The sequence below is a fragment of the Arachis ipaensis genome, chromosome B1, assembly GCF_059453495.1.
Source record: "Arachis ipaensis isolate K30076 ecotype BB chromosome B1, ASM5945349v1, whole genome shotgun sequence".
In the NCBI taxonomy this organism is placed as follows: Eukaryota; Viridiplantae; Streptophyta; class Magnoliopsida; order Fabales; family Fabaceae; genus Arachis; species Arachis ipaensis.
The window spans coordinates 22,884,351-22,907,597 of record NC_142436.1 but is presented as its reverse complement, the minus strand read 5'-3'; the positions used below and the strand labels follow the sequence as shown (position 1 = coordinate 22,907,597).

Here is a 23,247-nt window from a genome sequence, read left to right as displayed (position 1 = left end):
CATACATAAGTGATAAATGATTTTTGAGCTAGAGAACACATAGCCTATGAGTTTTGAGCTTAATTGTATGGTTACATTCAAACCATAAATTTTTTTTATTCCTGTGTGTTCCACCCTTCTTTTATATTCTGGTATTCTTTACTTTGTTTTAATCTATATGTCCGATTATAGAATATAGAATATAGAATGTAGATATATACCAAGAGAGTGATTGAGGCCATTATTTGATTTTAGCTCACTTATCCCAAAAAAGCCTACCTTTTACATCACCCTTGTTAGCCCCCTTGAGCCTTTAAATCCCCTTTTATTCTATTAGCCACACTACTAGCCTTAAGCAGAAAAACAAAATAAAATCCCAAGTTGAATCCTTGGTTAGCTTAAGATAGAAAATTATGAATAGTTTAAAATGTGGGAAACCTATTGGGAACATGGATGATAAAAACAAAAGGTAGAAAAGTTGAAAGGAATAAAATAACTCAAATTAAAAAAAAATTTTTGGGAAGCATGCTCATGAGAAGTCAAAGTGATTAAATTACCATGTGCATTAAAAAAAATAAATAAAAATTTTAGTATTTAATAAAGGGGATACAAAAGAACTCCCCAAATGCAAAAATAAAAGCAATGCACATGGAATAAGAACAAAAGTTGAAACATGAGCATGTAACATCCAAAAGTGGGAAAAATATGGAAAAATAGGTAAAGAAGTTTTGTTTTACTAAGTATGTATGTTAGGTGAGATCTTAGTCTAATTAAGGATTCACTTATTAGCTCACTTAGCCTTATACATATATCCTTATCTTTACCTTGGCCCCATTACAACCTTAATTAAAGACCTCATGATTTTTGGTATGACTGTATTCTATAATTGTCGATTGGTTAGATGAAGAACAAAGTTATAGAAAGGAAGAATAAAAAGAGGAATAGAGTGATTAACCCAATAAACACTGAGTGACTAGAGAGTAAACACAAATCCAGTGAGGGTTCAATAGCTCATTAACATTTATCTCTGTTTGAATTATCCAATTGTCTTGCAAGTTCACAAAATGCTTTTTCTCCCATCTCAATTGTAAAAGTGCTTATTGATTATCTAAGGCTTGGCTATATATACATATATGACTCCTTGAGAATGTGAATTAATTTAACTACCTGTAAGCTTTATATATGAGTGAATAAATTAGAATTGCATGATGCATTTAGGTAGTTGCATTTAGATTAGATTGCATTGCATAACATTCCATCACTTTAACCTTACCTATTACCTTGGATTTAGCATGAGGACATGCTATTGTTTAAGTGTAGGGAGGTTGATAAACCCATATTTTATGATATATTTTATGCTTAATTTGAGTGATTTATTCAATCCTTCACCCACTTATTCATGTTAATTGCATGGTTTTACTTTCCCTTCCTTATTATGTGATGTATGTGAAAAACATGTTTTCTATGCTTTTAAATTAATTATTTTAATCACCTTTAATTCCATTCGATGCTGTGATTAGTGTGTTGAGTAGTTTTCAGATATTCTAAGGTAGGAATGACTTAAAGGATGGAAAGGAAACATACAAAAATGGAAGGAAAGCACAAAATGGAGCTTCTGAAGAAACTGGCATCCACGCGATCACATGGACGACCCGATCGCGTGCCAAGCGCGAATCAACAGCGACGCGGCCGCATGACTAACGTGACCACGCGCCTTAAGCAGAACGAATATGACGTGGCCGCATGAGTGACGCGACCGCGTGACAAGGAAAGCTCCGAATGACGCGACCGTGTGACCCATGCGGACGCGTGACAGAGGCCACGCACCAGAAATTGCAGAAAACACTCATAGCAAATTCTGAAGCCCTTTTTGGCCCAAATCCAAGTTCAGAAGGCATAGACCAGAGGTTATGAAGTGAGGAAATGCATCCATTCATAGAGAGCTCGCAAATTTAGTTATTTTTCCATGTTTTAGATCTAGTTTGGAGAGAGGTTCTCTCCCCTCTCTCTCTCTCGTAGGATTTAGGACTTCTCCTAGTTTTAGGAGTAACTCTCAATCCCAGGTTCTTTATTTTTATTTATTCTTCCAATTTAGTTTATGAACTCTTCATGTTAGATTATAATTTCCCTTATTAATGTTATTTGAGGTATTTCAATTCATGATTGCTTTCTTTAATTTATGTTATTGTTGCTTTACATATGAAGGCATTTTTATTCCAGCAAATTTACTTTTTCCTCTTTTGATCTTGGTTAAGAAAGCAGTAACTCAGGAGTTATCTTATCTCAACATAATTGATAACTGTTATCTCTGCTAATTGAACTGAGCTTCAATAATCCCAACCTTTTCTTAGGAAATAAATAGGATTCGAAGATCAAACTAATTAGTCCCTTGACTTTCCTTTACTTTAGTAAGGGTTGACTAAGTGGAATTAAGATTCAACTTTCATTGTTGTTGATAAGAATAACTAAGCCTGGACTTCTAATTTCTCATACCTTGCCAAAAGTTTGCTTTACAGTATTTATTTATTTATTTTAATTGCTATTTAAATCAATTTTCATATTTGTTCCTCATTCTTAAAATCCCGAATTTACAATCTCCATAACCAATAATAAGAACATACTTCCTTGCAGTTCCTTGAGAAGACGACCCGAGGTTTAAATACTCGGTTATCAATTTTAAAGGGGTTTGTTACTTGTGACAACCAAAACGTTTGTAAGAAAGGTTGATCGCTTGGTTTAGTAACTATACTTGCAACGAGTATTTACCATAACTTCTAAACCATCAATCTTCCGCTCTTTCAATACTGCTACCAGCCCACCTTTGTTCCTGATAGATGGCACCGAGGACCGTGCAAAGCCTTAAGTGTGGGGAGGTCGGTCAGTACCTGACTTTCAGAGGTAATTTCTCTTCCTTAACACCAATAAAATATGATATTTAGTTAATTTTTCTTTTGTAGAATAGGATAGATTGCATAGTAATAGACTAGTTGCATGCATGTTCTACTTGATTGAAAAGACAATAAGTTTCTTCTAAGACCCTATTTTTAGAAAAAAATTTCACTAATTTTAATTAAAATTTTTGTGTTAAATTTGCTTGAAGTTATATTTGGAACATGGTTTTTGAGCTAAAGAATACACAACCTGTGAGATTTGAGCCTTTATACATGGTTACATTATTTAACCATAATTATTTTATTCTTGTGTGTTTACTTCTCTATGATTGTAATCTATATTTTGTTTCATCCTATATGTCCAATGTTTAATATATTTATATGCTTGCATATGATTGAGGCCATTATTTGTTTAGCTCACTTATCCCAAATAAGCCTACCCTTTCAATTACCTTTGTTAGCCACTTTGAGCCTTTAAATCCCATTTGTTCTTTATTTTACCATATTACTAGCCTTAAGCGGAAAAATAATTATATATCCCAATTGAATCTTTGGTTAGCTTAAGATAGAGTTAGGTGTTAATTAAGTATGGGAAAATTGTGAGAACAAAAGATAATAAGGGAATGTGTCATGATAATATGATGGGAATTTGGGTGCCTACTCATGTAAAACTATAAAAATTAAAAATCTATGTGCATTGATAAACTACGTTTATATTTATGTTAAAAAAAATCCAAAAATATTCAATAATTAAATAAGGGGACAAAATTACCCCAATATTAAGTTAAGAATTCAAAGATCAATGCATGTATGATAAAATTAAAATAAAAGTTGATACATGAGTAAGGAATGTGAAAAGAAAATTTTGGGTAGCTAAGTGTGAAATTTAAGCTATAAAGAATATATATGTGTTAGGTGAAAGCTTGGGTTAATTAAAGATTCAATTTATAAGCTTACTTAGCCATATATGTACCCTTACCCATACCTTGGCCCCATTACAACCTTGAAAGACCTCATGATGTTTGCATTCGTATATTAATTGTTGTTGATTGGTTAGGTGAAGAACAAAAAAAATTAGAAAGCATGATTAGAGAAGGATAGTGATTACCCTATACACTAGAGAAATCAGAGCGTACATACATCATCAATAAGGGTTCAATGCTTAAATTCTATGTTCCCTGCTTTCATGAGATACCTTCTTGCATTTTTATCTGTTGTTACTGTATAAGAATTGAATTAGTGGAATTTGATTTGTGATTGTCTTGAAGAGCTTATTTACTTTTGACCAAGTGGACAAGAATCATATAGTTGCATTCACATTTATAGGTTGCATTGCATTGCATGAGTTTTACATGTTCCTACTCATTTATTTTATCTTCTTCAACTAAGCATGAGGACATGCTAATGACTAAGTGTGGGGAGGTTGATAAACCACTATTTTATGGTTTATATTGTGCTTAATTGTGTGGTTTTATCAAATCTTTACCCACTTATTCATATGATTAGCATGCATTTATAATTCCTTCCTAAAAATACTTCATGGTTGAAAACTTGCTTCCTAGAGACTTTTAATTTTGTATTTTTAATTCTCCTTTATTCCATTCGATGCCGTGATCTGTGTGTTAAGTGTTTCAGGCTTTATAGGGCATGAATGACTTGGAGATTAGAAAGGAAGCTTGCAAAAATGGAAGGAATAGAAAAAATTGAGGAGATGACCAGCGAGAAGTGACACGGACGCATGGCTCACGCGACCGCGCGGATTGGAAACTGCACAAGTGACGCAAAGGCGTGGACGACGCGCACGCGTGGCAAGGCAAAACGCTGGATGACGCAATCGCGTGACATGCGCGATCTGCAGAATCTGTAGAATTCGCTGGGGGTGATTTTGGGCCCTGTTTTGACCCAGTTTTTGGCCCAAAAAAACAGATTAGAGCCGGAGAACATGCAGAGACCAAACACAACATTCATTCCGCATAGTTTTAGTTTTAGATCTGAATTTACTCCTCCTCTAGGTTTTCTCTCTACGCATTCATAGTTCTTAGGATTTTGATTTTATTGCTTTTTGGATTGCGATATTGAGAAGAGTTATTACCTCCGTCAAGACTTCGTCATTCTAGTTTGTTTCCTTACTTGTCACTTACTCTTTCATGTCCTTTATTTACTCAGAGTTACTCTTGAATTATTTCTAGAATTTATTCATACAAGAACTATTTTTATTTTTAATTGATCCTTTTGATTATTATTTATCATGTCTTTCAGTATTTCTCTTCCTTATTTTGGGAAATTTACATTCATAATGAGCGAGTAGTTCCATAACTTGATTGGGAGATGATTGAAAGGAGAACCTTGAGTTGGATTACTCAAGAGAAAAATTGTAATTGGGTTTATTGTTGGATCGCCCTCTAGTCACTGACACTAGTCCTTCCCAAGGGAGAGGATTAAGACTTGTGAATAGAAATTGCCTTCCAACTTGCTTGACTTTCCTCTACCTAGTAAAGGATAACTAAGCAGAACAACCTTCAATTATCATTTTAATCTTGGGAGAACTCCATCAAGGATAGGGCTTCCAACTAATCTACTCCCAGTCAAGGTTTTTATTTAAATTACATAATTTCTCTGATTTAATTCCCTGTTTATCAACTCAAACCATTTTAGAAAACATCCGATTAATGAAATAGCACACCTTTCTGCAACTCGTTGGGAGATGACCTGGGATTCATACTCCCAGTATTTTAATTTTAATTTTGTGACAACCCCTTCTAAATTGATAAGTGGATTTTCGGCTGGTTAAGAACTGTACTTGCAACGTATCTCTTATAATAAATTCTTAACTCGCCAATTTCCGCCACGTCACTTCTCTCTATTTATTCCATTAAACATTCTAATTTTTTTGTTAACTGATAACGGTACAATCCTAATTGTAATGTTAATTGCTCAATTTGTTTTGTTTTGTTTTGGGTGAGTTCAGGGGTGTCTGGAGTGAAGGGTCGTTTGGTGAAGATGGAGATCAGGGCATCGACGTGCGTAGAAGAAAAAAAAGAAGAAGTGGGTGCTTGCGAAACCGAACGAGTGGTGGAAGTTGAAATTCGTAACCTTTTGGAGAATAAGAGATGACAAAGAGCACAGGAATTTGGTTTGAGGATTTGCACTACCATTAGAGAGAGATAGATAGAGAGAGAGCGAGAGAGAGAGAGAGAGAGGGTGTGTTACACCCTGTAAGAAAATGTTCGTAATATTAGTCCAATAGTTTAGAAGTTCCTTTTCCCTATGAATTTGTCTATTTTTAAACTTCCTTGATATTAAGATACTATAGCATGGCCTTTGTTCATGTCCTATAAGATCTTTATTTTAAATATTTGGGTTTTTTTCTTTTGGAACAATGATGACTGTAATACTTTAATTACCTTTATGCCATACCATTTTTGCTTTTCAATCTATTACTCTGCTCTATTAACATTGAAGTGAGTTATATATACTTACATTTCTAATATATTGAATTATTTGCTACTTCCACAATTATCTATAACTTTGTATAAACATCATTTTCATTCATGCAAAGAAGAAGTAGTGCTGGGGATACTGGTGGTGCTGCAGATAGAGTTATGAATCACTCATTTAAGGCTTTCAATTTTGTGGAATAAAATTTTGTAATAACATCAAATTTCATAACCCTAATTACATTAAGCCTCTTGATTGTTTAACAAAATTACCAATTATACTTCTATCAAAGGAGAAGAAATTTATACACTTGAATTAAACAACAAAGGGAAACCCAAAAAGGGATAGAAAGTCACAAATTTACTTAAACAAAATATCCTGTATTTGCAGCTTATGTTATACAGTTGACTCAAGAATGTAGAAATCCAACAAACCGAGAGGGAAACAGAATTTTGACTCGTCTCTACGAAACTGAGATTGATTCCAATAAAGCATTCACATAGTCTTTAAGTTTAACTTTGGTGATTGCACCTTCTCTTCTACTTTCTGGAACTTCTTGTCCATTCTTGAAGAGGATCAATGTTGGTAGCCTATAAACTTTGTACTCTTCAATTAGCCTAGGGTTCGCATCATGATCAATCTTCACCACTGTTAATCTGTCTTCATATTCCTGCAATTTATGATACAAAACATTTCAGTTTGAGAGAATATCCTTAAGAACATTCAGCAAGAAGTTCTGTTCATATGACAAGATGTGTTGCATTTCTTAAAATCCTGTCCTTACTTTCATGGTTCATCAAGGTTATAAATCATCCCAAGCTTAAGTATGTGTTGCTAGCATGGAAAATATCTCTCTATTAAAAAACTCACAGTGGTTTTTTTTACTTTTGTTTCATTCAATGGAGACATATGAAATAAGACAACACTCTAACCAACACTCTAAATTTTGTTATCAAAAGAAGAATTATTTATTGTTAATTAATGAATAAATTAATTAATATTATCAGATAGTAGAAAACGGCACGATAAATTCTTCAGGAAAAAGGAATTTGGAGGGTGAGAGAGACCTGAGCTAGGGATTCCATAGCGGGAGAGATCAAACGGCAAGCACCACACAGTTAGCGACGAACTCAATGAGAACGGGACATTTAGCCTTCAAAACAGTGTCATTATACTGTGTCTCGTTGATCTTTGTGATGGCGGTGCCGCACGTAACGGTGAATTGACAGAAATAGCAGAACTTAGGACATGTAGTTCTTCTTTGGGAGGAATAAAAGGAAAGCCTCACCGGAACGGAGCAGTGAAGCAAAGGAGCAGTAGAGTAGGAGGAGGCGGAGGAGGTAGATGCAAGTGTACGGAGTGGAAGCATCGGAAGTGACACATTTCGTCCAAAAAACTAATAAACCAGGTCTTAACACTCAAATCGAACTAGACCAAGCTGAACTGGTTTGTAATTTTATCAAGTTTTTGGTCAAATACATAATTTTCAATAAATGCCATGCGGACGCCATCCTGAGCATTGAAATGGCATATTTCCATCTGGTCTACCAAGGTCTGGAAAATACTTTCTCCACCAAAGACAAAGCCATGTTAGCACATATGAAAGACTCAAGTTTGTTTGATGTTTGTTTTAAAACAAATTCTGAGGTACCAGATTTTAAGGAAACACTTTATGAGGTCTTATTAGTAGACTTCATATGCTTTTTAAAAAAAGTTATTTGAATTACCTCAGATGTAGCAGAAGGACTTTTGGACAACGTCAAAACGACCGACTTCTGGTAAGGGTTGGTCGACACCGACCTCTTCCTAAAGAGCTCGGCCACATCACCATAGAGGCCCAAACAGGCCCAAAGCTAAGAAGTATGGCCCCTCTAAAGGCGGCTGACCAAAAGATACGTGACCTCACCCAAGATAAGATAAGATAACAAACTTATCTCAAGGAAGGTCAATCCACACTACTATAAATACACTGGAGCACCCAGGTATAACTCATACTCTAATTCTACAAAAAACCTGCATAAAAGCCCGTACTGACTTAAGCATCAGAGTCTCTTACAGGTACCACCACCCTCCGATGATCGAAGACCATCAGCATCGCAAGCCCCAACAAGTCAGACACGGCGGCTCTGATCACTGCAAAAGATCTCATCCGAGATCGACCTCAATGTTTCAGGTAACCCTCAGAACATTGGTGCCGTTGCCGGGGAACCTGGAAGTCATCCCACCATCATGGCAGATAACCTAACAACGATCATAACTCTGGTTTGGAAGAAAGAACGCCGCTTAAGAACACGAATGCTACATCAAAGGACCCACCTCAATCCAAGGGAGACAAGCAAACCCCAAATACAAAAATCTTAGATGCCATCCGTGAAGAGCAGGATCGCCTCAAACAGCTTGAACAACACGCCGAACGTCAACGCGAAGCCGAGCGAGATCTTCAGAGAGAAACAAGACGACGTCGAGAGCTGGAAGACAAACTCTTAAAGCTCGAAGCCGACCTCAAAACTAGAACTGCTCGGTCCAATCGTGAAGATAGCCCCACAAGGACCAAGACCCGTTCAGAAAAGAAATCATGAAGGCTAAAGTCCCAAAGGACTTCAAAGCCCCAGACATGACCCCATACGATGGTACGTCCAACCCAAGTCATCACCTCAGCAACTTTAGGAGTCGGATGTACCTCACGGATGCTTCAAACGCAACTCATTGCAAAGCCTTCCCGACTACCTTGACCAAGATGAAAATAAAGTGGTTCGACAGCTTGCCGCCGAGGTCGATCACAAGTTTCGAGGACCTCGCCAAGAAGTTCTTAGCCTGATTTTCCATCCAGAAAGACAATACCAAGCATGCTCCAAGCCTGCTAGAGATTAAACAAGGAGATCGGGAGAGCCTCCGCAGTTATATGGAAAGATTCAATAAAGCATGCCTCAACATACAGAATCTCCCTATAGAAGCAGCAATTATGGGACTTATCAATGGTATGCGAGAAGGACCCTTTAACCACTTCATATCCAAAAAACAGCCAACATCTCTAAATGAGGTACAAGAGCGGGCGGAAAAGTACATTAATATGGATGAGAACTCTCGATTAGGAGAAGCCTCATAATCCGGATTTTCTCCTACCCACCTCAGGACAAGGATAAAGAGTCCAGGAAAAAAGAAGACCAACCTACTGAAAAACCTAGAAAGTACCACAACTACACTCCTCTTCGGGTGTCCCTTGTGGATATCTACAGAGAGATATGCAACACTGAGAAGATCCCGCCCCTCGAAAGAGGAGGAAGTCGGACATAGTATTGCGAATACCACCGAGTCTACGGGCACCCTACCAACGAGTGATACGACCTGAAGAATGTCATAGAAAAACTAGCCCAGGATGGAAGACTAGACAGGTTCCTGGCCAACAGGACAGACGAAACAAAAAAGCGAAGAAGGGGCGACGAAGGAGGACAAGCTAAACGTCTCCTTCACACCCCTGAAAAGCACATTCACATGATCAACGGAGGATTCACAGGAGGAGGGATCTCCAAGTCATCCCGAAAAAGACACCTTAAAGAGGTGTACCACGTCGGAGAAGGGGATAGGCCATCAGACCTCCCCACTATCACTTTTACTCAAGAGGATACCGTAGGCATCATCCCAAGACATGATGACCCTGTGGTTGTTACTATCATACTAGCCAATGCCAACCTCCACCGAACATTGGTCGACCAAGGAAGCTCTGCGGATATACTGTTCAAATCCGCCTTCGACAAGCTCGGCCTATAAGAAAAAGAACTCAGAGCATATCCAAATAGCTTATTCGGGCTAGAAGACGCCCCAATTCAGCCACTAGGGTACATCCCACTACACACAACCTTTGGAAAAGGAACTCGGTCTAGGATGTTAAGCATAGACTACATCGTAGTCAACGTGAGCTCAGCCTATAACACTCTAATAGGTCGGACAACGCTGAACCAGCTCGCCGTAGTGGTCTCCACTCCGTACCTATGCATTAAATTCCCAACTTCAGAAGGGATCACTACTGTAAAGGGAAACCAAAAACTCGCGTGACGCTATTATAATGAAAGTCTGAACCTTAAAGGTGACCCTAGAGGAAAGGAAATCAATACTATAAAACTCGGAGGAATCCGGGCTTGCGAGGAACTCTTCCCTCAACCGGAAGGCGAGACCGAAGAAGTTCAAATCGGTGAAACTCAAGACAAAATAACAAACATAGGGGCGAGTCTAAATGAAGGCCTAAATGAGCTGCTAACAAAGCTCCTAAAGGATAATTCTGACCTCTTTGCATAGAAAGCTGCCAACATGCCCAGTATTGATCCCGGACTAATGTGTCATAAGTTAGCCGTATATCCTGGGTCTCGACCAGTACAACAGAAGTGTAGGAAGCTTGGTCCAGATCGGTCGCAAGTCGTAGAGGAGCAGGTATAGACCTTGTTGGAGGCAAGGTTCATAAGGGAGGTAAAATATCCATTATGGCTAGCCAATGTAGTATTGGTCAAAAAGTCAAATGGGAAGTGGCGGATGTGCACTGATTACACCGACCTCAATAAAGCCTGCCCAAAAGATCCTTACTTACTCCCGAATATAGACACACTAGTCGACGCTTCATCGGGATACAAGTACCTCTCCTTCATGGATGCTTACTCGGGATACAACTAAATCCCGATGTATCAACTCGACCAGGAGAAAACATCATTCCTAACCCCAAGAGCAAACTACTGCTATGTAGTCATGCCTTTTGAACTCAAGAATACAGGGGCTACATATCAAAGATTGATGAACAAAGTGTTCGTCAATCACATCGGAAAGCTGATGGAAGTTTATGTAGACGACATGCTGGTAAAAACACAAAGAGAGGAAACGTTGTTATCCGACCTCACTGAAGTGTTCAACACCATAAGAAAGCATGGGATGAAACTTAACCCCACAAAGTGCACCTTCACAGTAGAAGCTGGCAAATTCCTGGGCTTCATGCTCACTCAAAGGGGGATTGAAGCAAACCCGAATAAATGCCAGGCCATACTTAGCATGAAAAGCCCGACCTATGTTAAGGAGGTCCAACAGCTCAATGGAAGACTAGTGGCTCTGTCTAGATTCCTAGCTAGATCAGCATTAAGATCTCTCCCTCTCTACGCAACACTAAGGAAAGAAAAAAGGTTCGAATGGACCCCAGAATGTGAAAAAGCCTTTCAAGAATTCAAGACACTCCTAGGGCGACCACCCATCCTAACCCGACCCAGGGAAGGCGAAGAACTAATCCTATATCTCGCCGTAGGAAGTCGGGCAATAGCTTCAGCACTAGTTAGAGAAGACAAAAATGGGCAACGACCCATCTACTTTATCAGTAAGGCTCTACAAGGGGCTGAACTAAACTATCAAAAGATATAAAAGTTCGCCTACGCCCTTATACTCACTTCCCGACGACTCCGGCCATACTTTCAAGCTCACAATATCAGAGTATGGACCAATCAACCTATAAAAAGTATTCTACAGAAAACAGACTTAGCTGGAAGAATTCTACAATGGGCAGTCGAGTTGTCCGAGTTCGATCTCAAGTATGAAACTCGAACAGCCATCAAGTCCCAATATCTGGCCGACTTCATTGCAGAGTACACCGACACCCCAGACACCCCCACAGGCTGGAACCTCTACGTTGACGGTTCATCAAACAAAGCCGGAAGTGAAGCCGGAGTAATCCTAGAAAGTAACCAAGGAACTCAACTTGAGCTCTCCTTAAAGTTCGGATTTCCCACCTCAAATAACCAAGCCGAGTACGAAGCCCTACTGGCAGGTTTGAAGTTGGCTAGAGAGGTCGGTGCTCAAAAGCTTACCATCTTCAGCGACTCACAGGTAGTCACCTCCCAAATAGAAGGGAGATACCAGGCTAAGGATCCCACCATGAAGAAGTACCTAGACAAGACCAGAGAATAGCTCGGACAATTCACGGGATATGAGATTCGACATATACCTAGTGAACAAAATGCCGGAGCTGATGCACTTTTGAAACTAGCCAGCACCAAACCAGGAGGCAATAAAAGAAGCCTCATCCAAGAAACACTACAAAATTTTTCAACCACGGAAGAGAAAAAGGTCTTAAGCATATCAGACCAAGATCAAGGGTGGATGACTCCCATAGTCAGCTATCTCAAGTCTGAAACACTTCCTGCAGACAAAAAGGAGACAAAAAGGCTAGTACGAGCAGCGCAGCACTACACCATAGTACACGACGTCCTATACAGGAGAGGAATCTCTGCACCCCTCCTAAAATGCGTCCCGACCTCCACTACGAGGGAAGTTCTTGAAGAAATCCACAGTGGCATGTGCGGCAACCACCTCGGGGTACGAGCTCTCTCCAAAAAAGTACTCTGAGCTGGTTTTTACTAGCCGACCTTGCAAAAGGAAGCAACAGAGTTCATCAAAACATGCCCCCCATGTCAGAAGCATGCCAACTTTCACATCGCACCACCCAAAGAACTTATTTGTGTAACTTCATCCTGGCCATTTTCAAAGTGGCTCGACCTCCTCGGACCTTTCCCTCAGGGATCAGGGCAAGTCAAGTTCCTCATTGTAGGATTAGACTATTTCACAAAATGGATCGAGGCTGAACCTTTAGCCACTGCCACCGCCCAAAGAAGTCGGAAGTTCTTATACAGAAACATTGTCATGGGGTTTGGGGTCCCATACTCCATTACCACTTATAATAGCACTCAGTTCACCGACACAGGCTTCAGAAACCTGGTAGCCGATTTGAAAATCAAGCACCAGTTCACCTCCGTAGAGCACCCACAAGCCAATGGACAGGCGGAAGCCGCCAACAAAGTCATACTGGACGGGTTAAAATGAAGACTATAGGACACCAAGGGAGCTTGGGCCGAAGAGCTCCCACAAGTTTTATTGGCATACCGGAAAACACCACACTCAACCACCGGAGAGTCGCCATTCTGACTTTCTTACGGAATAGAGGCAATGATTCCCGTGGAGGTAGAAGAAGGATCCCCTAGAGTGATCCTCTACAACAAAGACACAAACTTCCAAGCTCAAAGGGAAGAGCTCGACCTACTTCCAGAAGTTCGAGAAAGAGTTCAGATTAGAAAGGAAGCCCTAAAGTGTCGAATGGCTCTGAGGTATAATCAGAAGGTAATCTAGCAAAGCTTCACCACCAATGATCTCATCTTAATCTGAAATGATATCGGAGCAGGTCGGTCAGGAGAAGGGAAGCTAGCAGCTAACTGAAAAGGGCCATACCGAGTGACAGAAGTACTAGGAAAAGGCTACTATAAAGTGTCCGACCTCGAAGGGCGAGAGCTACCAAGGTCATGGCATGCCTGTAACCTAAGAAGGTACTATAGCTAGAAAATAATAAAGATCTTAGGTCAAGGTGCACTCTTTTTCCTAAAAAGGTTTTTTTAATGAGGCGCCAGGCCAAGATCTAAAGAGCTGCCTGACCTCGAAGGGTAAGCACTCTCATGTACATATTTTTATTTTTGTTTTTATCTCATTATTATTTGAATAAAAGTTATCAACTCCTTAAAAAGTTTCCTACTAAGACACATTAATCTAAGCTCATAAAACGCGAAATTCATCGCTCGATTAAAAGAGGTCGGCAAGGTGAAGCGATAGAAGCAAGATAATGCAAGAAGTTATAAAAAGTAACCCAAAAAAAGTGACCTGACGAGGTCTAACTAAAAATGGAATTACTAAAAATAACTTAATAAAGCCCAACAGAGAAGTCAGACTAATGAAAGGATCACTAAAAAGGGACAAAAACAACTCGCAGAGGCCAAAAAAGGTTAATAAACCAAGGCCCGAAATGCTCAGCTAAAAAAGTACAAGCACTGGAAAGGATTTTACCTAAAGCAAGAGCACGACCTCGAAATGGAGCTAAAAAGTTATCCAAACAAACTATAAAGAAAAGGCTCCCTATTGGGACACTACCTAAAAAGTTGTTAGAATAAGACTAAAAAGCCCGGATAGCAAAGGCATACAGATCAACACCAAAAGGAGGCGACCAAAAAGGACAAATACGACCTCGAAAAAAGAGAATAAGTAAAAGTCCAAAGGTCGAAAAGCCCAGCTAAAAGGGATACAAAACTCCTGAAGAGAGATACTATTCAAAAAGGATAATCCCTACTACAAGGCTAAGGCTAAGAAGGTCATCCAAACAAACTAAGAGGGTTTTATACCCAAAAAGGTTTTTTGGAATTCGACTAAGAAGCCTGATGACAAGTTGCAGAGATGATATAGCTGACTAAGGAAAGGAAGTAGCCACCACAAGAGGGACCAAGGCAAAGCCCACCTTAAGGGGTCTCAAACCAAGGAAGCCCAGAGCACCTATATAAAGGTTGAAGAGCAACCTCCTCTAAATAAAGGTTGAAAAACAACCTCCAAATACAAAGCATATCAACACAAGCAAAGTCAATGCATCATTCTAAAGTAGTAAAGACTCAAAGGCTGCCGAGTTTAAAGTGTTGTTTTTAAAATAAAAGTTGCTAAGAAGCAACAAAGTGTCAAAGAGTCATCCACAAAGACTTACAAAAACCAACAAGTTCAACAAGTCCACAGGTCGGACTATACCAACACATAAGCAAAACAAAAATACAACAAAGGAATCAAAGGGGATCCAAGATCGCCCCAATAGCAACATCCTTAGGAGGAGGTGGAGGCATAGTTGATATCAGGGTGGCATTGACAACTCCAGCCGGCCCATTCAGAATCTCCAAGTCAGGCTCGGGCTCAAGAGGGACCACCTCACCAGAAGGAGATGCAGTAGTAGAAGCTGAGGAAGCCTTGGCAGGCGACACCAGGGGAGGACCTTCATCTTCATCATCTGGGGTAAGTACAATCCTGCCATCCTCCACACATTGTCCATACTGAATAAGGAGAGGTCGAGCTCAGGAGCAAGAACCCGAACTTGTGCCTTTAGATTTTCATACATCTCGATCATACTGCTCACCATATGACCTTAAAGCTCGGCGTAATCATCCTGAGCAGACTGAAGTCTCTCCCTAGTCTCCAGAAGCTCGCCATATGTGCAAGTATAACTCTCCTTATACTTCTTAGCCGTCTCCTCAGCCAGATTCGCAGCCGCCTCTGCTGCAGTAGCTCGGGACTTCTCCTTCTCAACATCAAGCTCCAATTTAGCCACCTGAGCAACCAGCTCGTCTTTCAAAACCTTAATCCTATCATACTCAGACTTTCCATCCTCCATAAAGGCTCTAGTAGCATGAACAGGAGACTCCCGGACAACTCGGGATAAGGCCGCACCCAAATTGGCCATCCGAATACTATTGCTCGTTATAAAGTCAAGGTGATGAAGGATCGAAACGTTGTCCAAAGGGACTTTACCATACGGAGCAATCAATTCTGTAGCAAAAGTCACACCATCAAATTCTTTGTCATCAAGGTTATAAGTCCCAACAGTCTTTTGCTTCTTGGGAGGGGGACTAACAGCAGTAGGAGAGGGTTCAACAGCACCAGAGGTCGTCTGAGATGGGTCAGATGGAACTGTCCGAACTCTTAGGGTCGGAATAATATTTCTCGGACCCTGAGACTCAGCTGTCAGCTTTTTCAGAGGCAGCTGTGCCGAAGACTGCTCCCCCAAAGTCTTATTTGATAGATTTTGGGTGGCCACCGCCTTCTTGGCCTTCCGAAAAGACTTCATGGAATCTGAGGATTTAACCATCTCTGAAAATAAGCCAGGGAAACAGTTACACAGTTGGAAAAGGATAAATTCACAGACAATAGAAGAAAACTATCAGTGAAGAAAGAGGTCGGATGCTACCTATCTCAGCACGAAGGAGGGAAGGATCTCTTAAAATCTCTTCGTATCCAGATGAGGAGATTCCCCCCAATGTTCCTCTAAAACACCCACAAAGGCCTGTTCTACCTCATCTAAACTCTCCCAGGGATACTTAAGAACTACAGGTTCTTTTTGCCACCATAAAGGAAAGGTCGGCTCATCGTTCTCATCTAAAAAGAAAGGGCGAGCATTCTCAACAGCTCGGACTTTAAAATAGTAGTTTTTAAAGTCCCGAAAAGAGTCGTCAAACATCGAAAATACTTTCTTCCCCTGGGTAGCTCGGAAGGAAATCCAAGAAGCCTTCTTCTTGGCCACCCCAGGTTTTGTCAACACAAACAGATAAAGAAAAAGGGACATTGTAGGTCGGACACCCAGTTCTTGACACAGCAGCTGGAAAATCTTTATAAAGGCCCAAGAATTCGGATGAAGCTGAGAAGGGACCACATTACAGGTCCACAAGAGGTCGGTTTTGAAAGCAGTAAAAGGGATGGTAATATTCAGTTGGGAAAAGAAGTAGTCATAGGCGTAGAAGAAAGGACGCTCTTCCTGAGTTAAGGGAGGGAAACTAACCCTCTCCTCAGGGTCGGGCAACAACAGTTTGTAATTCTTCTCGTCCTCTCTATTACTACACACCCTATGGAACCTCCTAAGTCTCTCACAGTACTCCGGATCGGCCACAGTAACACACATCAGGACTATCAAATCTAACCAATCGGCCATACCAGGAGGGACCTTTGTGGACATCTCGACAATATTCTTACGAGAAGACATATAGCAAACTACACCTACAGCAAAGGAAAATAAAAAGGGGGTCACTACCAAACAACTCGGACAAAAGCAAAAAAGCAACAAACAGCAAGTATGGCAGCAAAAGGGCACCCCAGGATTCACAAAGAAAGAATCGAATCAGCACCAAAAGTCCAGGAGAACCCTTTGGAGGCAGTAAGCACAGAATGCAGAAATGTGATAAACCAAAACCTAAGCTCCTACAGTTCCCTAAAATGACGGAAGCCTAAGCTCCTACAGTTCCCCAAAACGAAGGAACAGAGATAAAACAAGATCACAAATTTGAAGAAACAAGGACATGCAATCTTTCCAGAAAGTTTCAAACTTTTCGAAAGAATCTCAACGAAGATCAAAACTTTGTGCAAAAAGAAAAGCACGCAAACAGTAAAGCACAAAGAAAGATGACTATTAAGACACAGGAAAGAGAAGAGCACCAACCCGTGATGAAGAAGGAGTGAGCGCGATGAATACACGACAGAAACACGAGCAATCCACACCAACAAGCGCTTCAAAAAGGAAAAGTAGGAAACTTGGGGCAAGAAATCAGAAAAGAGAAACTCTTTTTTCAAGTTTGAGACAAAAGAAACAAACAAAGAAGCAACGATTTCAAATAAAAGAGGGTGTTCTTTACAGAAGAAAGAAAAACTTCTCTAAATTCAAATGGAAGGAGGGAATGAAACGACAAAATAAAATTAAAAGCCCTAATAAAGAGCTTTTAAAAGCGCACGCTTAAGCCCAAAAATGGTTACCCTTGGGAGTAACGCGGCATTTAAAGCAAAAGCACTTTTTGCGTTTTGGAAAGCATTTAAACGTGGAATTTGCCCAAGAAAGGAGCAAGACCAGGATGCTTGAACACGACTTCCTCAAAAGGGGTCGAAGTTTAAAAAAGCACGACCACAAGGGGAAAGATCGAAGTTCAAGCAGGGACACTGTTTATACCCTGGACCGAGCTGAACTGTCCAGGTTGGACGACGTCAAAACAACCGACTTCTGGTAAGGGTTGGTCGACACCGACCTCTTCCTAAAGAGCTCGGCCACATCACCATAGAGGCCCAAACAGGCCCAAAGCTAAGAATTACGGCCCCTCTAAAGGCGGTTGACCAAAAGATACGTGACCTCACCCAAGATAAGATGAGATAACAAACTTATCTCAAGGAAGGTCACTCCATACTACTATAAATACACTGGAGCACCCAAGTATAACTCATACTCCAATTCTACAAAAAACCTGCATAAAATCCCGTACTGACTTAAGCATCGGAGTCTCTTGCAGGTACCACCACCCTCCAGTGATTGAAGACCAGCAGCATCTCAAGCCCCAACAAGTCAGACACGGCGGCTCCAATCACCCCAGAAGATCTCATTCGAGATCGACTTCAACATTTCAGGTAACCCTCGGAACACTTAGGTTATTAAGTCTTTTCCTAACCATCTTAGACAAGACTCAAATTAGATTACAATCTACCCTAAATACTTTAGACATTTTTTTTAGACTTTTTTAAGATTAGAGATCACTATTAGATCATTACTCAAATTAATCCTTAAAAAATATTTTGATCATTTTAAATTAACTGTATAATGTCAATTAGTGTGAAAATTAGTAAAGCTAATTTTAGAAAATAAATAAATAAATAATAACTAAATAAAATGAAAGGTAATAAGCAATCCTAGTTTATAACCTTAGAATTTTAATGGTTGAAAAAGAGAAGAATTATATACCTCTAATTAACAGATGGTTCATATTGAAAAGAGTCACCTATAAATTGAGTTTTTTCTTTAATTCATTTCAATTAAGTCATCCAGATAGAATAACATAATATTTCTTTGAGTAGTTTTCTTCTATATATAGAGAGAAGTGTGTTCTCCTTTTATCAAGAGAGAGTGTTATTGTAATCTCCTTGTGATAGAGAGAAGTTGTAATTCTAAGAGAAAGTTATTCAATTGTTTCCATTTTTTATACAAATTTCTAATTTTTTATCTCTATATTTTGCTGTGTCATTTGTCTGGTATCTAACAGTGATATCAGAGCCAAAGGTTGCTGATTAATATTTTTTTTTTACTGCGAGTTACCGTCTAAAAAAATGGTAGCAAAGTATGAAATTCCAAAATTTAGTGGGAGTAATTTTTTTGTATGGAAATTGAAGATAAAAACCATTATGAGAAAAGACAATTGTGTGGCAGCAATTGAAGGTAGACCCACTGGAATTACAGATGAAAAATGGAAGGAGATGGACAACAATGCTGTTGCAAACTTACACTTGGCACTAGCTGACTGATGCGTGAGCATCTTTCATATATTTTCCTAATGAATTTGCATTTGAAATATTAAGTTTAATCAAGATTTAATTACCTTTAGCCACTATGAATGCTACTTTGAGATTTTTACAATTTTTTTTATTTCAAGTAGCATTCGGATGGATTTGACGGAGTTTTGTAGCAGAAAAGGAAGAAAGCGAATGATGCTGTCAACCCCGACCTCCTTGCACTCAAACAGAAATAACTTGAGCTACAGAGGTCCAATTGACGTGATTCTAGTGGCATTAGAAATCTAACTTCCAAATCTTTCCAACAATATATAATACATTACACTTTCATCAAAGGCACACTGGCATAGTGGCGCCTAGCTTGGAGAATCCCGAGTTAGGCGCCGGAAGAAGCAAAACTCTAAGAAACAGGATTGCCTGGGCATTGTGAAGTTAGGTGCCAGTTCAACGTGAAGCACTCCCTGGAGGCACTGCAAGGGTGGCGCCTAACTTGGAATTTCCCAAGTTAGGCGCCAGTTCATTACTACACCATGGTCCCCATGCCAATTGAAGCTATGTACGAAGATATTATTTAATTTTGATTAAAACTTTATTTTAATTACAAATAGGAAAAGATATTATTTAGTTTTAGAAAATATATTTTACATTAATTAGGATTAGATATAAAAGGAAAAAGAATCAGCCCTTCGGGCTTCATATGGGCTTCATATCTCTTCTCTCATACCTGATTCCGCACTTTACAGTTTTTCAGAATCCTTGTTTTCTCTTTGAACCATGAGCAACTAAACCTCCACTGTTAAGGTTAGGAGCTCTGTTTATTCTATAGATTAATACTATTATTGTTCTATTTTAATTCATGTATTGATTTCAATTTCAAGAATTATTTTCGTTCTTTATCTTATGAATTTGGGTGGAACGAAAGTATGACCCTTGTTCTAATTGAGTTCTTGTAAAACTTGGAAAAGCTCTCTGCTTGAACAATAGCTTGAAGACAATTTCTCAAAATTTCTAATTATCTGGACTTAACGGGATACGTGACATATAATCCTCTTATATTTGGATAATTAGGATTTTTGTGGCATATAAACTAGAATTGAACTTAACCCTCTAATTGGAATCAAGTGACCAAGGAATTGGCGGTTGATGAAGGTTAGAGGAGACTAAAAAAGTCTAAGGAATTAGGGTTTAGTCACATATAGTTTGCCATGAATTGAATCTTGCATGATTAAAATAGTTGGTAAGAAAAGTTAATCCGGAAGATAAATATCACTGAAACCTTAACTGTTTTCTCCCATATTATTCACACCAATTTACTGCTTACTTTCTGATACTCTGAATTTACTGTTAATGCTTTTGAACTCTCAAACCACAATTTTATATTTGTCTAACTAAGTAAATCACGCAATTATTGTTGCTTAGTCTATCAATCCTCGTGGGATTGACCCTCATTCACTTGAGGTACTACTTGGTACGACCCGGTGTACTTGCCGATTAGTTTGTGGGTTATAAATTCCGCACCACAAACTCAGTTTTATCAAGTGTAGCAGAAAAAAGACAGCAAAAAAAATTTTTGATGCTCTCACCAAATTATATGAAGTCAAGTCACTACACAACAAGATATTCTTGAAGAGAAGACTTTATACTCTTTGAATGAGTGAGTCCACATCGGCAACGAATCACATCAACAATCTAAATACGCTATTTTCCAAACTCTCATCGTTGGAATATACCATAGCAAAAAATGAACTTGCAGAGCTCTTACTTCAAAGTCTACCAGATTCATATGATCATCTTATTATTAACTTAACTAATAATGTTTTGACTGATTATCTTTCTTTTGATGACATGGCTGTTGTGGTTCTTGAAGAAGAATCTAGGCGCAAGAATAAGAAAGATAGATTAGAGAACTCAAAACAAGCAGAGGCTTTGTTGATGACAAGAGGGAGATCAATGGAGCGTGGTTCCAGTGGGAGTCAAGTAGACCAAATTCACAAAATAAGAAGCTGGTCAAATACTATAATTGTAATAAGAAAAGGCACTTCAAGAAAGATTATTAGAATAAGAAGAGTATAGAGAAGGCTCCAAAAAGATCAAGTTCTCAAGGATGTATTGTGAGCACCTCTGATGATGGAGAAATCCTGTATGGTAAAGCAACAATTGGTTCTAAAGGCAGTAAACAACTTACTGATGTTTGGATTGTTGATTCAGGAGCAACATGGCACTTGACTCCTCATCGTGATTGGTTTTGTACATATGAACCTGTCTTGGAAGGATTGGTGTTTATGGGAAACGATCATGCCTTAGAAATTGTTGAAATAGGTACTGTCAAAATAAAAATATTTGATGGTTCTATTCGTTCACTTCGAGGGGTAAGACACGTGAAAGGCTTGAAGAAGAATTTGTTGTTGATTGGGCAACTGGATAAACTTGGTTTCAAGACCCATATTGAAAGTGGGATCTTAAAAGTTGTTAAAGGAGCTCTTGTGGTAAAAAAACTGAAAAGATTACAGCAAATCTATACATACTTGTAGGAGATACTTTGCAAGAGGCAGGGGCATCAGTTGCTTCAGCAAGCCAAGAAGAAATGACGATGATATGGCATTGCAAACTGGGCCACATGTCAGAACAAAGCTTGAAGATTCTTGTAGAACATAATCTCATTTCCAGGTTCAAATCGGTAAATTTACCGTTTTGTAAGCACTGCGTTACAAGCAAACAACATAGATTGAAATTTGGTAGATCAACTGCTCGGAGAAAACACATATTGGAGTTGATTCATTCTGATGTGTGGGAATCACCGGAGATGTCCCTAGGAGGAGCAAAATATCTTGTATCATTTATTAATGATTACTCTAGGAGGCTATGGGTGTACCCAATCAAGAAGAAGTCAGACGTGTTTGTGATGTTCAAAGAGTTCAAAGCAAAGTTAGAACTTGAATCTTGAAAGAAGATTAAGTGTTTAAGGACAGATAATGGAGGAGAATATGTCGATGGTGATTTTCTAACATTTTGCAAGCAAGCAGGTATTCAACGAAAATTCACAGTTGCATATACTCCTCAGCAAAATGGTGTAGCAGAGCGAATGAATAGGACTCTCCTAGAAAGAGCACGAGCTATGTTGCAAACTGCAGGTTTAGCCAAGTCTTTTTGGGCAAAAGCTGTTAAAACCACCTGTTATGTGATAAATCGGTCACCATCAACTGCAATTGGGTTGAAGACACCAATGGAGATGTGGCAAGGTAAGCCACCTAATTATTCTTCTTTACATATATTTGATTGTCTAGTGTACGTGATGTACAATTCCCAGGAAAGAACAAAGTTGGACCCAAAGTCTAGAAAATGTATATTCTTGGTTTATGCTGACGGAGTTAAGGGGTATCGCCTATGGGATCCCACTACCTGCAAGGTAATTGTCAGTAGAGATGTGATATTTGCAGAAGATGAATTGCAAAAAGAACAAGAAAATGACAGCACTATTAAAGAGATAACCACTGTTCAAATAGATGAAAAATGCAGAGAAGGTGATCTTTCTGAAGCAGAACCACAGCACAAAGAACAAGAAGCAGAGGCCAATGACATAGAAGTTTGTCGATCCACTTGACAAAGAAGAACACCATAATGGCACTCAAATTATGTTTTGACAAACCATGATGCATATTGTCTTTTGACAGAAGATGGAAAGCCACCAACTTTTATAGAGACTATGCGCAATCCAGATGCTTCTATGTGGATGACAACAATGCAAGAATAAATTAAGGCATTACATAGGAACCATACCTGGAAACTTGTTGAACTTTCAGCAGGTCGGAAAAGCCATTGGTAACAAATGGGTTTACAAGATCAAACAAGATAGTAATGATCAGGTGGAATGATATCATGCAAGATTGGTTGTCAAGGGATATGCTCAAAAAGAAGGTGTTGACTTCAATGAAATATTTTCTCCAGTGGTGAGACTAACTACTATTAGAGTAGTTTTTGCTATGTGTGCTGTATTTGATTCACATCTAGAGCAATTAGATGTAAACACTGCTTTTCTTCATGGAGAACTTAAAGAAGAGATATATATGCTCCAACCAAAAGGTTTTGA

The 23,247-nt window shown here is 39.1% G+C and overlaps 1 pseudogene; it reads right to left on the bottom strand.

The window, feature by feature from the left end:
- Positions 1 to 6,771: 6,771 nt before the first annotated feature.
- Positions 6,772 to 7,808, bottom strand: LOC107648287 (thioredoxin X, chloroplastic pseudogene; annotated as a pseudogene).
- Between the last annotated feature and the right edge of the window lie 15,439 nt (positions 7,809 to 23,247).